We start from the raw sequence: 15,791 nt of genomic DNA on the forward strand, positions 1-15,791 counted from the left end.
GGAAAGATGAGGTGAGAAGAACAAAAGTAAGGAATGAGGTAATCTTATTATATCTAAGAGATCCATTTATAATAAGAAAGCAGCGCTATGCTAAAATGCAACTGCAGCTAATGCTTTGAGGACAAATTGCTTATATATAAATTGCTTATATATGAGCACAAGTCATTTATCATTAACTATCAGGCTCAAAATAATTCCACATGTCAAATGTGTAAGAAATTTACGATTGTAGGATTTTGCTAAAAATACTTTTAGAGCATGGCAGATGGGTTTTTTTTTGTTTGTTTATGGGCGAAAGGCACCAAATTTGAACTCAAGCCAAAAGTGTACTTTAGTGGAGGATGATTTATCTAACTGGCTCAGTACACGATTATGATTTCAGTTCATTCTTGACCTCGGAAACAAAAGTTGACATAACAACTTAACCAAAAAGTTGACGTAGGTGGAGGTGTTCTGAAGCCTTTCAGTGAAATTGTTCATCAAGTACAGCACTGTTTCCAAGGTCAAATATTAATGCATAAACAGAGCCTGGTCTGTCTGCCTGTCTGTCTAGATGGCTTTCACCAGAGAGATTTGTTTTCACAACATTGTTTTTGGTCAGTGATGTTGGTGGACATATGTTTATGCACAGCTCTGCTGAGTTACCACCAGAGCATTTCAGTCAGGTTAAAGTGTTCAACACCTTGACTCTTTTCTTTTTAGCCACTCTGTAGAATGGTTGTTCAAACAAAAGAAAAAAAGCCTAAATCATCACCCCTGCACCACTGTGCTAGACCCTCCAAACACGCCATACTTGTTCAGTCTTTTTCTAAATGTACTGTCACGAACTTTAAAATTTATCATGCCAGCTGAGGCCTGTAGAATCTCAAATGTAGCTCTTGGTTTTTTGTTTTTTTTTGCAGTTTCTCTGAGCAGTGCATGGCCTGACATTGGGGTCAGGGTTTTAATAGTTTTGCAATTTTCATTAGTTTTTATTTTTATTTAGTTTTGACTTCAGATTTTCAATTTTATTTCAGTTTTAATTAGTTTTTACCAATTGTTTGCTAGTTTAGTTTAGTTTTTATTTTTTTGAAAATCCTTAGTTTCAGTTTAGTTTTGATTAGTTTCAGTTATAGTTTTAGTTGTGTTTGCAATAATTAAGTGTAACAAAATCCCAGTTTCATCATATCAGTCATTCTCTTCTGCTTATCCTTGGGTATGTTGCTATTCCAGCTACCATACCCTGCACCCTGGACAGGTCGCCTGTCTGTCGCAGGGCTAACACGTAGAGACAGACAACTCACATTCCCACCTATGGGTTCTTTAAATAAATAAATAAATAAATAAATAAATAAATAAATAAAGGGAGATGAACAACCATTGATACCAGGCAACTATAAAATGTATATACTTGGCCCCAATGAGACTATTAACTCTTGCAGCACCGGGTGTTTGTAATTTTGGTTCAAGTGAATTGATAAACTATTTGAAGGCAATTGACTCACACAGTTATGTAGATGTCCCCGTCCTGTTGTCTCGGGATGCATCACGCTGCCTTGCCTGGGGTTAGCTTCTGTTTTCTGGGGATGAGGGTTGAGTGTGCTCCCTTCTCAAGGTAAGCTAGGTTAGCCTTCTTGTGTGAGCTTTTCAAGTGCACTTTAAGGTTTGTGGGATTTTTTTTCCCTTTATAAATGTCCCTCATAATTTGTCTCTTTCCACTACAAGACACTTGCTTTATCCAAAACACAGTCATATTCAAAGTAATCCCAAATTGGACTCTGGCGCTTTCTCCCGACTTTTCCTGACAACAAGATTCTGCGCGTGGACGGAGCAGCAACACAGACGACTCGACTAACGTACTGCCACCTGCTGGCATAATGAGACACAGCAAGAAAAAAATCTGGAAACTAAACTTCATTTTCACTCTTGACTATTGTAGGACACGCACACATCAACGAAAACGAAACACATTTTTGCTATAAATTCAGGTAATTTTAGTTAGTTTTGTGAACACTCATTACAGTTTCAGTTAGTTTTCCTTTTGTTGTTTTTATTTTTAATTCCGTTAACGAAAATGTTTTTTCACTTCTAGTTTTCGTTATTTCGCTAGTTTTCGTTAATGATAATAACCTTGATTGGGGTGAATTTGTTGGAACATCTAGTCCCGGGAAGACTGGCCACTGTTGAATGTTTTCAACTTGTAAATAATCCTTTTTACTGTAGAATGATGGACTTTAAATTATTTGGAAATGCCCTTATGACCCTCCCCAGACTGATGGGCAGCAACAGTTCTTTCTCTGAGATCATTACTGATGTCTCTCCTCACCTAAATACTCTAGACCAGCAAACTGCCAACACTGCTGGCTTAATAGAGGGGCTCACACTTGCTGATGATCATTTAATCAAGTGCATTTGATTAGCAGCACCTGGCTTCTGCTTACACTCTTCATTCCAATGCAAGCAGTAAGCTGTACTTAGTTTTCCTGCACACCACTTCTGTGTTTTGGCTTAATTTTTGATAAAAATACAATGAGACGATGTATTATGTCATGTAACATTGTTGTATTTACCTCATTTTTAAACCAGCTAGGGATGTTTTTTTTCCTGATACATAAAACTTTAAAACTGAAAGAGGGTGTACAATGACTGTACATGTACGAATATAATGTATATTGTATTTGATAGGCAAATATAGTACTATATATCTGTTTACAGATCCATTAATTTCTCAGCAAACATCATCATCATGTTATCTGATTAAAATTTCCAGAACAGCTAATAAATGGATCTTGGGGTGACATTGCTTTGATTTATATTTCTGTTAATGGAAAACCTTTAAAATTCTAACATCTAACACAAAAGAAATGCTCACACAGACCCTGCTAGCAGAAAATCCACACAATCCACACAATCCCACAGTCACATAGATGTTAATGGGAAGGGACAGCTCCCCCAAGGCACCAATCAATCAGCATGTCCTCACGCTCAAAGACAGACTTCATGTGGGACAGGCTTGGTGTTTGAGTGTGTGTTTATCAGTCTGTGAAGTCCAGTTTTATGACATAATTTTATGTGCGAATTTGATTAGTCTTTGTACCAATCGGCACGTCGGTAAATGTTTTGATCAAACCCTCACAAATGAGAGGGAACAAGATAAAAGGTGCACTCACGCTGAACACAGAATGGGATTTCTCTGTCAGTCTGTCTCTAACCTTCTCTCTCATACTCTTCCTCAACTCGATGACACACAAAACAAGCATGTAGAAGGGATTTATGACAGCTGCATTGATAAGGTCATCATGTGTATAAAACGAAAAGAGAGGGGGGGAAAGAGAGTAGATGAGAAAGAGGGAACAAAAGGTGGAGACGTGATGTACAAGCTGCAACTGGTGTGTTTGTGTGTGTGTGTCAGACATTTTGGTTTGCAATTTTCTGGGCATTTGAGGAGATTATTAGTCTAGATTTCTTGCATATATTACCAAGGGCATGTAAAATTGAAGCTTTGGTTAGGTTGAGCAATGCTGATGTCTTGTTTTCACCGAGAAATTGAGAATAAAAAAAAAAGCGACCTCATAAAATCAGTGTGGCTTACAAAGAAACAAAGGTAGCAGCATTGTGTTGCCTCCAGACAGATTGTTAAGGCTACAGGCAGCTAGGCTTAATCTTTTACCTGAAGATGGGAAATCAATCTTGGTAAGAAAGCAACCAAGCAAGCATATTTCTACTATTAGCTATTCCTTTAACGCAAGGAAAAGCACTTGGCTAAAGATAAGGAAAGCTCATGCTTGATAGATACTTTAACATACTCTTATTGCTATCCTGCCAAAAGCCAAATGAGAGGAATTAAACCACTCACATATCTTTATTGCAAGTGTGAAGTAGAGCTGGTTAAGTTAACTTAACCTTAATGACTGGGAGCAGAAGGGAACATCAAGCCCTACTCGGTCATAAGGTAACCTCTCCAGCAGCTCAAGAGCTCATTAATTAAAAGGGTCACCCTTGATGTTAACATGTTGAGACAGAAATAAGAAAAGTATGAGTAAGAAAAGAAAAGTGGCCGTTGAGTTAAAGAGATGAGGGAGAAAGAAAACACCTTCTAAGCTTAAAAACATAAGAAAACAATATATGTAAGATCAAGTAGGAAGGGCTTGATATCTTGGCATTTTCTGAATCCTGTTTCTCCATCCTTACAGCCAAATTTTGCCTTTTGTTATCTTTTCCATAAGTAATCTGTCTATATCTGCAGATTTTTCTCTCTCCGTTTATCTGCCTGCCCCCCCTTTTCATTTCCTTCCATTCTATACTTTGTAAGTGATCTATTTCCCTTTCATCCATACGTTCTTCCTTTTATTGGTCTGTCTCTCCATCCCTCCATCTTTGCCCCTTTTCATCTATTTGCTCTGTAAAACATCTTTCTTTGATCCTTTATTACTCTCCTTCCTCTCCATCCACCCTTCTTTCCACCTATGAAGCATATCTGAGTTGTTCTAACTTTCACTGCCTCTAACCCTGTCTTTCATCTCTTTGGTCACCTCGTATCCTGCTGGCTCTCACCTCAACTTCTAACCTGCTCACCATGCCTCCATCCGTGCCTTTACTGCACCCAGCTTCTGTTCTCTTCATCCTCTCTTCCGATCTTGAACGCCAGCCTCCGTTAACCAGTTCCTCTAAGCTCTTTTTTTCAGTTTACTTCCATGTTCTGTAGCTTTCGCACAACCTTCCGTTCCTGTTCAGCACCTCCCATCATTCACCTATCTCTGGATCTCTACCGCCTTCCCTCTGTGCAACAGATCTTTCTCTGCAGGTCTTTATACACCTGAGAGCACACCACCATCTGCTCAGTGCATTTCTTACTCTGCCTAACATCTTCCAGTATTATATCTCTCTTATTTTCGCTGTGCTCTTCTGCTTGCCTTAGCTTCTGCGTTTTGATTATGAGCATCCCCTTGTGACTAGTAACACCCTTAGAAAATATCTTTCAAAGAATATAAAGAAAAGGATTGTTATGCCCCCCCCCCCAGACGTTTCAGTTTCATCTTTTTCTGACTATTACCAAGTAGTTTTGGTTCTAAACTTTACTGGATAATGAGTGAAAATGACAGTAGAAGAAAAATGTGGTGTCAGATACAAAAGGTGTAATGACTTCTCCAACATCCAAATTCTTACTTTTTTGTCCCTTTAAAACATGGACAAAATCAATGCATGTGAGTCCTTCTATTAAAAAATTGTTCATGAAAATGAAAATGAAATTTGCATCCAGGAATGATAGATTACATTTTGTGAATGTTTCATTAACACGCAGACTCTATGTTCTGCTAGTCACCCTATACCTCTCTTTTAGTTTTTCTCCTATGATGTATTATGAGTTAGTTAGTTTTAGCAGTTAATGGAAAACTTATTTCTTCCAATTCATGTTCATGAATGAATTGGCGGCTTCCAGGTTGAATAAGCTGCGAAATCCACTTGAAAGGGAAGGAGGCAGCGGCAGAGTACAAGTCGGTGGACTTTCAGAGGAGACTGGATTTTGAATGAAGCATTGGAAATAACACTTTTATTTTATTTTCCTTTGTATTATTTTTACACTTCTTTTAGGTATATGCAGCAAAACTACATGGCAAGGTTTACAAAGTCATAGTTCTAGTCTTTTATCACATTTGATCAAATTTCTAGTTTTCCTTGATACCAAGTTCTGACGTATCGTCTCAAAAAATATGTAGTGTAGCATTTGTCACCCACTCTGTTCATGACTTTTCTGGACAAAATTTCTCAAGTAGCAGAGTGTCTCTCGTTTGGTGACTCCAGGATCACCTTTCTGCTTTTTTTTCTTCTTTTGCAGATGATGTAGTTCTTTTTGCTTCATCAGTGGACAGCCTCCATCTCGGACTGGAGCAGTTCATAGGTAAGTGTCAAGCAGGAGGAATGATAACTAACGTCTCCAAAGCTGAAGACATGGGTCTAAGGCCAATTTAGAACTACACGTTTAAAAAAAAGAACTAACATAAATAAAATACACTTCAGCTAATTACTTAACCCTCTCAGGCTCAAATTAAACTTTTTGTTGCTAATGCACAACCAAGTCCTGCAGTGGTACTTCTGAGTAAAAAAAACTCATAAAATATGCATGTGGGGTAATCAGGTTGTTAGTTTTTAACTGTTGCAGATCGGCAACGCCTGCGTTGAGGGTTAAAAACCCCCAAATTATTTTCCCAAACCACGTGGAGCCGCACTAAAAGGACTAAAGAGCTGCAGGTTGCCGACCCCTGGTCTAAGGTGATATGAACTCCAGGTTGGGGATAAGTTGTTGTTGTATGTTTAAGTATTAAGGGTAGAGTGAGATTAAAAGACAGATTGATGCAACGCCTGCAATAATGTGGATACAGTACAGGTCTGTTGTGGTGAAGAGAGATTAACCAGTCAATCTACATTCCTGCCCTCATCTATGGCCACAAGCTCTGGATAGGAACCAAAAGAATGAAACTATGGATACAAGTGATGGAAATGAGCGTGACTGTGACTGGACTCTTCCATACAGATAGGATAAGGTGCTTGGCCATTTGGAAAGGTCTCAGAGTAGAACCATAACTCTGTGTCAGTTAAAGTGGTTCGGGCAACTGACCAGGATGCCTCCTGGGCACCTCCTAAGTGAGGGGCTGAAAGCATGGTCTACTGGAAGGAGGCCTCAGGGCAGACCCAGGACAGGCTGGAGAGATTGCTCCTCCCCCGACACACACTCAGGTAAGCAGCTGGAAATGAATGAATGAATAGATGGAATTAAACAGCTTTCGGCTGAAATATGTTACTTGTAAAGTCACTCTGACTGTGACAAAACAAACACCTGGTATCTATACACTATCGCAGCGCCATAAAACTGAGCTGAAATAATTCTGTGTTTTTTTCAACCTCAGGTAATTTGTTTCTGAAGAGCAAGCTAAGAACAATCACGTTACAAACAAAAGAATGCTTGGCAGTGCAACATGCTGTGTGCAGTAAGTGTCAGAGCAGAGAGTCATAGACTCATTGTCAATCTCTTCATCTCCTTTCGTGTTCTCATTTCCTCTCCCTTTTTTAGGTTCTTGATTTCTTTCTTTATTTCTGTCATAGTCTTTTTTGAGGCTTTACAATACACGAAGGCTAGTATTATGAGTCACCACTCTGTTGCGGTACAGTTGTTTCCTGTGAAAGAGGCGAGAGACTACGAACATTCATGTCAGATACACTTGCTGTTTCTTGGCACTCATTGTTTTGTGTGTGTATCTGTGATTGCATACATTAGGGTGTGTGCTGGGTTAACAGACTTTGGCCCGTATGCATGGCTGCAATGGGATGTTGTCACTTCAAATGATGCAAACGAGCTGAAGGGAAGACTTGTGTGTTTGAGAGCTAAGTGGGAGTTTAGCACCTCAGTGCTGAGTGCAGGGACAAAACACCAACACATGCCACTTTCTACAAGGACAACATAAGGACTAAACGATCAGGACAGGTGTTATTCCTGTGTTGTCTGTGCTGTTTTACTGCTATTTCTTTCATTATCAGGACAAGTCTTTGTTTTAGGTTAGGGTAGGTGGGGCTAGGAAGAAGTAATGAATGCTCCATCGACATGCACAAGACATGAAAAAAAGTACACTATAATGAGATGCGCACAGTAAAATAGTTTCAACGAAAAAAGTGAAAGAAAAAAGTAAGGAAACAAATGAGCGAGGAGGAGGATTATCAAAAAGAATAAAAGATGGCAGATTCAAAAGTAAAAAATAGGAGCTGTGAGGTGAGAAGTACAAAGGAAAAACAGAAATTGAGTGGGCAAGTTTAACTTGCCCCCTAGATTTTTTTTATCCACTTGCTAGGTTGCAGGGCATGTGATTTCAGTGAAAATGTGTGCAAATATTTTGTGATAATAATCAAACTGACTCAACATCAGCCGACCTCTACGTGTATCAAGTCAAGGCACCACGCTGGCAAGGCCATATTAAGATTCCAGAAACTGTTTTTCCTTCTTAATTATTCTCTTTACATGAATATTCCTTTTACAAGACTTCTCATTCGATTTCAGAAGCAAAACACGCGTTAGAGTTCAGACAAAAGCTCAGCTCAAAAAGAATTGATTTGCCCAGCCCTTCACCCTCTGGACTTCACTACTTTCAGCACCGTGCTTCTCAGAAAATCAAAAACAGGAAAGAGGATGTTCCATTCTCGACACTTGATGTGGTGCCCTGAATGATAACACACACACACACACACAGACACACCTATGTGCCCACTGATTTACAAACGCACATGAAAACAAAGACACACACACACAAAGTGAAAAACCTCAACAGATCACTGCAGTCCCCATTTTACTCAATAAATAATGTGTGGTGAACTTATTATGTGGTTACTGCTTCTTCTTTGCTTTTGCAAATAAAGTGCTCTGTCAACCAGGTGATATGTATTTTTGACTTTTGCAGAGTCTCCTTAAAGGAAACTACTTATTAGTTACATAATGAATGCAATCATCCAAACTCTAGCAACCGTAGCACCTAACCTCTTTAATAGTAATTGCAAACACTAGGAGACTGCCTCTTCACAGGCCCGGTTCTACATTGTGTTGTGACAAAAACTCGAACATGATCTTTTATGAAAAGACCTCAAATATGAGCAGGCCTGTAAACAGCATTACTCTGGCTTCCATGCTGCGTGATGGTGTTTTCAAAGCTTTGGGCGGGCTTGCAGGTGCTCACATTAATGAGCTTGCAGAGGCCCGCCTTGGAGATTCTCTGCATGTTTCTTTCTCCTTTTTGCTATCTCTCATCTACCCGGTCTCCCTTTTGTCCTCTCCTCAATTTTTCTACTGGTCAAGTTAATGGGTCTTTAACCTTGTGTCAATGAGCTAGGGGCTTTGGTGTGATCGCCCACACCGCAACTATTCCCTTTCCAATTAGGCAGAGATGCAGGCCTGAAGACAGCTTCGGTGTGTGTGCACAAGAGATCTTCAAAACATAGCCTGAGGTGCCCACAGTGAGTGTCATTATTGTGCTTAACGACAGAGATAATGGGATACAGACGCAAAAACGCGCGCGCGCGCACACACACACACACACACACACACACACACACACACACACACACACACACACACACACACACACACACACACACACACACACACACACACCTCTCCCCCAACTACAGTTATAAACATAATAATGACTGTTATAATACACGTAGAATCCCACTGGGGGCTTGTGAAGATAATACAATCAGAAGATTATAATCATCAGCAGACTTGAAGCTATTAATTTTATCCACAGATTGCCTGATTTGATACCGTGCAGTTCCATTGTATGTGACTGATGTCTGAGAGATTGTATTAAGCCTGATATTAGTTTGATACATTATCAAAAGCCTTTGCCTTTTTGTTTGCAACTAACGATGACAATCACCTTAGATGAACTATAAACCAGTCTGTGGTACGTTTCATGGCCAGTAGCTCCAGGAACAAAAACTGAATCAGAATCATATCATCTGTGACTTTCTCAAGCTAAATTAGAACAATAAAGGATTTACCAAAGATTAGAGAGTGCACACAATAAGATAAGGTGTTCAGTATCTATTAGCGCTGGGTGGTATCACCACAAATTTGAACTGGGATATTTTTAAACATTCTGGTGGCTTTTCTACTTGCCACCAGAATACAGAGTCCCTCTTAATGAAATAAACAAAACAGAGATAAAATAGAACCACATATCCAAAACATTAAATAAAATGGGTTCTCTGACTTTAGTATTATAGCAAACTGTACTTAAATTATATAAACTAGTGACATTTCTGGAGAAATTTTAGTGGAAAATTGTTGACTTTGTCAGACTGACTGAAATGGCAAAAATTGCCACTGTTTTTAAACCAAGTCATCTTAGTGGCTTATTCTCTTGATGGGATCTTATCTGTCACTCAGCTTAAACTCAAAATGTTCCCATGGCAGAAAATATGCAGCCCTCAGGAAAACACTTATTGGCCTTAAATATGGCATGCTCCCCTGTCTGGGTGTGGAGGACCTGCACAGGTTCTTTAGATGTGTCTTTGACCTCTCTTTTTCCTCCTCCGTCATTTCTGTTGTTAGTGGCAGAGCCTTTCCTGTCTACTCACAGATTGTTGTGCTAACTGGCTAACTAGTGGTCCCCACTATGGGCTTTTGCAATTTAACTGTCTAAATGTATTTATTCCTGTTTGCATGCTACAGAGTTTGCATTGTGAAGCACAGTTGGTTGTGTCTTATCAGTTGTTGTGCAGAAGTTTATTGCTGTAACACAAGTATAATGGGTGCTGTCTCGATGTGGCACTCTCTGCTTGTTGAGGAGGAATCCGTTTCTTGCACAGGTATGGAATAATTCATATCATTCAGGAAATTGAAACTATTATACTAGATGTATACAACCCAACAATTCTTCTTCTGTTTCTTTTGGCTGCTCCCTTTTGGGGTCGCCATAGAAAAATCAAATGCCTCCATCTTACCCTGTCCTCTGTCACACCAGCTACATATCCTCCTTCACTACATCCATGAACCTTCTTCTGTGCTCTTCCTCTTTTCCTCCTGCCTAGTAACTCCAGCTTTCATATCATTGGTTCACTACATCCACTGCCCTCCGCACATGCCTAAATCTTCTCAACCTAACTCTGTCTCCAAACAGCCCAGCCTGAGCTGTCCCTCTAATGTACTCATTTCTAATCTTGTCCATCCTCATCACTCTCAGTGAAAGTTTTAGCACCTTCAGCTCCATCTCCTCCAGCTCTACCTCCTGTCTTTTTGTCAGTGCAACTATCTCCAAACCATACATCATAGCATTATAGCAGGTCTAACTACCATCTTATCACCTTTACCTTTCACTCTTGCTGCTACACTTCTGTCACAAATCATCTGAAAGGGAAGGTAAAAGTAAAGATTTTTTTAAAGAGGGGAAATGTATCACCAGGGTAGCTTTTAACCACAGAGCCCACAGTGTAACTCAGAGAAAAGATGTAAGATTTAACTACAAACTTGAAAGTGGTTGCAAGTTGACAAGATAATAACTGCCTGGACTGAGAGGGAGTAAAGGTATGCTTCACGGGTGGGTTTCGTTGGATGTACAGCCAAGAGTCCAGGGTACGCTTTGGTAGTTGGGCAGATGGGGGATGGTGGAATCCCACATACCGGTACTTGGTCTGGGTCTAGGTATCTGAAAGCCAGTGGAGGTCTAAGATAGAAACCCAAAGTAAAATAAGGCAAGCGTGAGTGCATCAGCCAGTGTGAGTGATGGAACAATCTGAACGTGTTCAGAAAGCCAAGGCTAATAGACAGCTATCTTAATGCATATGGATCCTTGTGGTCAAAGGAAGACATGTATGGACATAAAAAGAAAGGAGGAGTATCACAAAAGGAAAATAAACTTTTGTGATACTAACAATCATCTAATCAATTTTGAACAAATTAAACACAAAAAAATCCAACCCCAGGCTTTAAATCTGATATCACCAATGTCAGTGATTGCTTACAGTTGCATAAGACTCAAGTTTGATCATTTGGGCATGGTTAGCGCTATTACTATGTACATACTGTTACCATGACAACCTCAGATGCAGAAAACAAAAAACTTTCTGACGAGCACAAACAAATTCTCAAATCTGTAACAAGTTGCTCATTTAGTGGAAGATGCAACCGAGATCCCTACACATTTTAGTGTTGCCTGCGTAGATTCTGAATGAATCCTCGTGCCACGTCTGCTATCATCCTGACAAATTTCTGCACATTCCTCAGATTCTGTCAATCCTGACTGACACAAATGAATGCTGAGTGAATGCAAACTGAACACACACAAACACAGTCTTTACACTTAATTAAGTTGCCTGCTTAAATTAAACATAAAGATTCCTACAGGCAGTTTTATCACAAGTTAAAATTTGAGATGGTGTGCATGTTTCTGTACACTCGGGTTTATTTCTTGTGCAAATTGGCTAAAATGTGAATGCTTGTTTGTGTGAGTTATGAGGTTGGCGTCTTTGCAACGTGAGTACCCCTCCTCTTCCCGCTGCCACTACCAAATCCAACTTAAAGCTTTTCCCCCTGCTGAGAGTGTGCTGGGAGAGGAAGGGGGAGTTTGTGTGTGTCTGTGTGTGTCTGTATTGGGGAGTTGGGGGAGGTGGGTTAGAGTGAGAAAAGGGAGGTGAGGGGGTTGGTGGGGAAGATAAGAGGGCATTATCTGCCCTGCTCATTCTCTATTTCTCCAGCGGGGGGTGTGGCGCTTTCCCTGCTTCCTGCTCTGTGGGTTGCCTTCACAGTCTGAGGGAAACTGACAGATGCCACGCAAACACACACACGCTCACACTTGCTGATTGTCACTTTCCTTCACGTCCACACACAACACACATTTGCAGACAATTATATGTCTGCATTCACACAAACACTCACACGCACAAACAGAAAGGGACTGTGGCACTTTCGTACAAATACTCAGCTGTCTTTTTTTGTCGCACATACCCAAGCTCACACATACAGGCGCACAAGCACCGAAAGTGACTCTTGGGTGCCATTGCACCCTTAGACAGACAGCTTATTATCACACTCTAAGGCGCAAATTTCAAAGGCAAAACAAAACAAAGGCAGTGGTAAAAAAGCAAGAGGAGGGGAGATGGAGGGATGGAAGAGTATGAAATAAAGCACAAGAGCAGAAAAAGTAATGATAAAGGCATAAAAAATAGAGGGAAACGAGGCAATGCATACTGCATCCTTTTCCTTACTGCAGAAAAGGATGCACGAACAAAGGATACAATGAAGAAGCGAATGCAGTGGAAACTAACAGCCCTGGCCTTTAATTTCGCTCACAGCAGGGTCAAACTTATCCACCTCGCTTGGAGAAAGAGAGAGAGCTCAGACCTGTTATTGGTCACATGCTCTTTAAAAGCAATGGACTGATGATGGGCTTTGCAGGCTTTTACAAAAAAGGAAGAAGAATGGAGCCATTATGAAAAACAGGTCCAATTGCTTCAAATATGACAAATTTGTAAAATATGCATGCAGAAATGTCATGAATTTATTTTAAAACACAATGATTATATTTTTTCTTTGGTGTCTTATTGGTTTAAATGTATTAAATTGCAGGTAACTGTAAAATGACAGTTTGATGAATGTTGCTTTGTGTCCATGGTTATTTAGGGTAAAAAACTGAGAAGCTCCAGAATTTGATAGTCTTTAAAATTGCCCGCTGATTTTTTTATTTTATTTGTATTTGTTCGTCACAAATCTAAACTTCAGCAACAACATAACTTTTAATAAATTTACTTTCCGCAGTTACTTTTTAAAGTAGATAAAGATGCCAATCTGTTTCCAGGCTGTAATTGGAAAAAATATTTTGGGAAAAGAATAAAAACATTCAGCAGATATTAATTGTTGTTCCATCATTATCTGATGAAATGTTTTAGTCAGAGTCCCCTCAACTTGCAAATTAATTGATAAAATTTCCTTTGCATGTGCGTGTGTGTGTGTGTGCACGCACTAGCCTTCCTCAGTAAACCAAGTTCTTTTCACTATGCACAATAAATCAACACCTTTGTTTGCTGAACCAACAGATTTGTCATGACGGAAAAATAGGTCTCTTGAATAAGTTAAATCTAAGTAGTTATTAGAATAATCATAATCCACTGTTATCACATTTGGAATGTATCAATGGGATGGCTGCACCTCTGCAGGTATTCTTACTGCTCTTGACCAAACTTCAGCTCCAGTTCTCGCAGGTTTGATAGGCTTTTTCTTCCAACTACAAATTTTCAGCAAATTTCACACAGTGGTATGAATAAGAAAAAAAATCATGCACAAACAGTATCCCACATTTTTAATTTTTAGTTTACAAACACTTCTTACAATGACTAACTACTCCTGACATTTTGCAGATGTTAGCTCTTTAGAGCGTGACGTGAAAAAAGGCTCCGTATTCCTCGTCCACATGTAAACTGAGTTTTTGAAAATCTCCAACCTGACAGGAGTTTTTAAAAAAATCTCTGTTTTCAGTGATTCGAAATGCCGTTTACGTGTGAACGAAATGTCCAAACCCATAGAAAAAGCTGCGTTTTCAAAAATACCCGTGTAGGTGTGGACATAGCGTAAAAGAGGTAGTAGTTTATTTTTCTCTAGTTTTTGGTTTTTGTTGGGATCTTTGTCAGTACTGGCAGGCAGTCATCTGCCATCACATGACTACCTAACACATGCAGGCCAGCAGAAGGGCATGAACCCTGCAACACGAACACTATCTGCTCCTTTGTGCAAGGGAGAACAGCCACAACCAGAACCCTACAAAAGGACCTCCAGCAGAGTACTTATGGCATCTGTTTCTGACCAGACTATCAGAAATAGATTGAGTATGGTGTGTGTAACCGATCATTTATTGGAATCTGTGGTCACAGCCTAGCACCAGGAATGGCTTGATCAGTGTTTGTCCAAGAACACAGAACTGGCATGTCTACCACTGGTCCCATGTTCTTTCCACAGATAAATGCAGGTTCAGAAGGAAAGCATGTTAAAGACCTGAACGACTCTTGAGACACTGTGGCAACCAACATGGCCAGTTTGGCAGTGGGTCAGCAAAAGCCTCGGGGGCATATCCTTCAAGGCCACACAGGTCTCCATGTGCTAGCTTGTAAAACCATGATTGCTTTTAGGTATAGGGATGAAATCCTCAGACCCACTGTCACACCTGGTGCAGTGGGTTCTGGGTTGCCAAAGTCTGTTGGCAGTTTCCGGATGACAAAGATATTGATGGCACTCACCCACCCTGATAACCTCGGCTGTGTTATGGATTTGTACATCTGCTGATTGTTCAGACTGTCCAGGAGCTCACTGAAGCACCAACGAGGGACATCCCATTCCAAATTTTACTAGTTGCCGCAAGTAATAATAATTTTATATTTATTAATTTAATAATTTTATGTGTAAGGAAACTTGACACTCCACCTGAAATGACGTTTCTAACTTACAAAATAAAATGTAATAAATAACTACATCAAATTATATTTAATTTTTTCATATGTATTTGTTAAATAATATATGAAAAAAAGGGAAGAATTAATGCAGTTAAAAAATAAAACATGTACTGGTGTTTTTCATTAAACTTGTTTGCAGTAATGCGCTAATGCAAGCTAGTGAGTGAGAGAAAGCATCATTGTTGTCAGTTCTTTTCACTCTGGTTCGCTCACTTTGACCACAAGTTGCAGGTAAGTAAAAAACCTGCACAAAAACATACAAATGGAAGCTGTTTAAACAGCAATAATACAGCCCCCACCCTGCTGTATTATTGCTGTTAGCTTCATGCTGTTAGCATCAACTGATCATCTGCCACTTGATGCTGGTGTAGCTCAAAGTAAACCGAGAGGTATACAGAACCATGGAGAACGTGTCAGACTGTGGATTGGCTTGTTGTCATATTTATATTTAATGCAGCTTTTTGAGTCAGTATCTGACTGATGGCTGATCCAAATATCAGATTGAAATATCCCTAGCACTGACCCAGGCCTAGGAGATCCTCCACGATACCATCACATTAGGAGCAAGCCCAAATGCTGTCGGAAGTGCAAATGGAGGCCATACACATTACTGAGCCACACTATGAAATTTATTCTGTTTTCAGCTTTGATTTTTGGTGTGTTTTTCAATCCGGCCTTCAAAGGTTTGGTGATTTTGGTTTCCAGTGACTGTTGTTATGCCATTTTCCTTTAATAAATTACAGAGTGTATATCTGTAAAGATTTACAACTTGGATATTTTGTTCCTGCCGATCCGAAGGGTGATTTAAGTGTAAATTTTTCCTATTTCCT

This window comes from Mchenga conophoros, linkage group LG12 (genome assembly GCF_057382185.1).
Source record: "Mchenga conophoros isolate Kocher_MC1m ecotype Shallow Benthic linkage group LG12, M_conophoros_male_GT1.1, whole genome shotgun sequence".
Classification (NCBI taxonomy): domain Eukaryota; kingdom Metazoa; phylum Chordata; class Actinopteri; order Cichliformes; family Cichlidae; genus Mchenga; species Mchenga conophoros.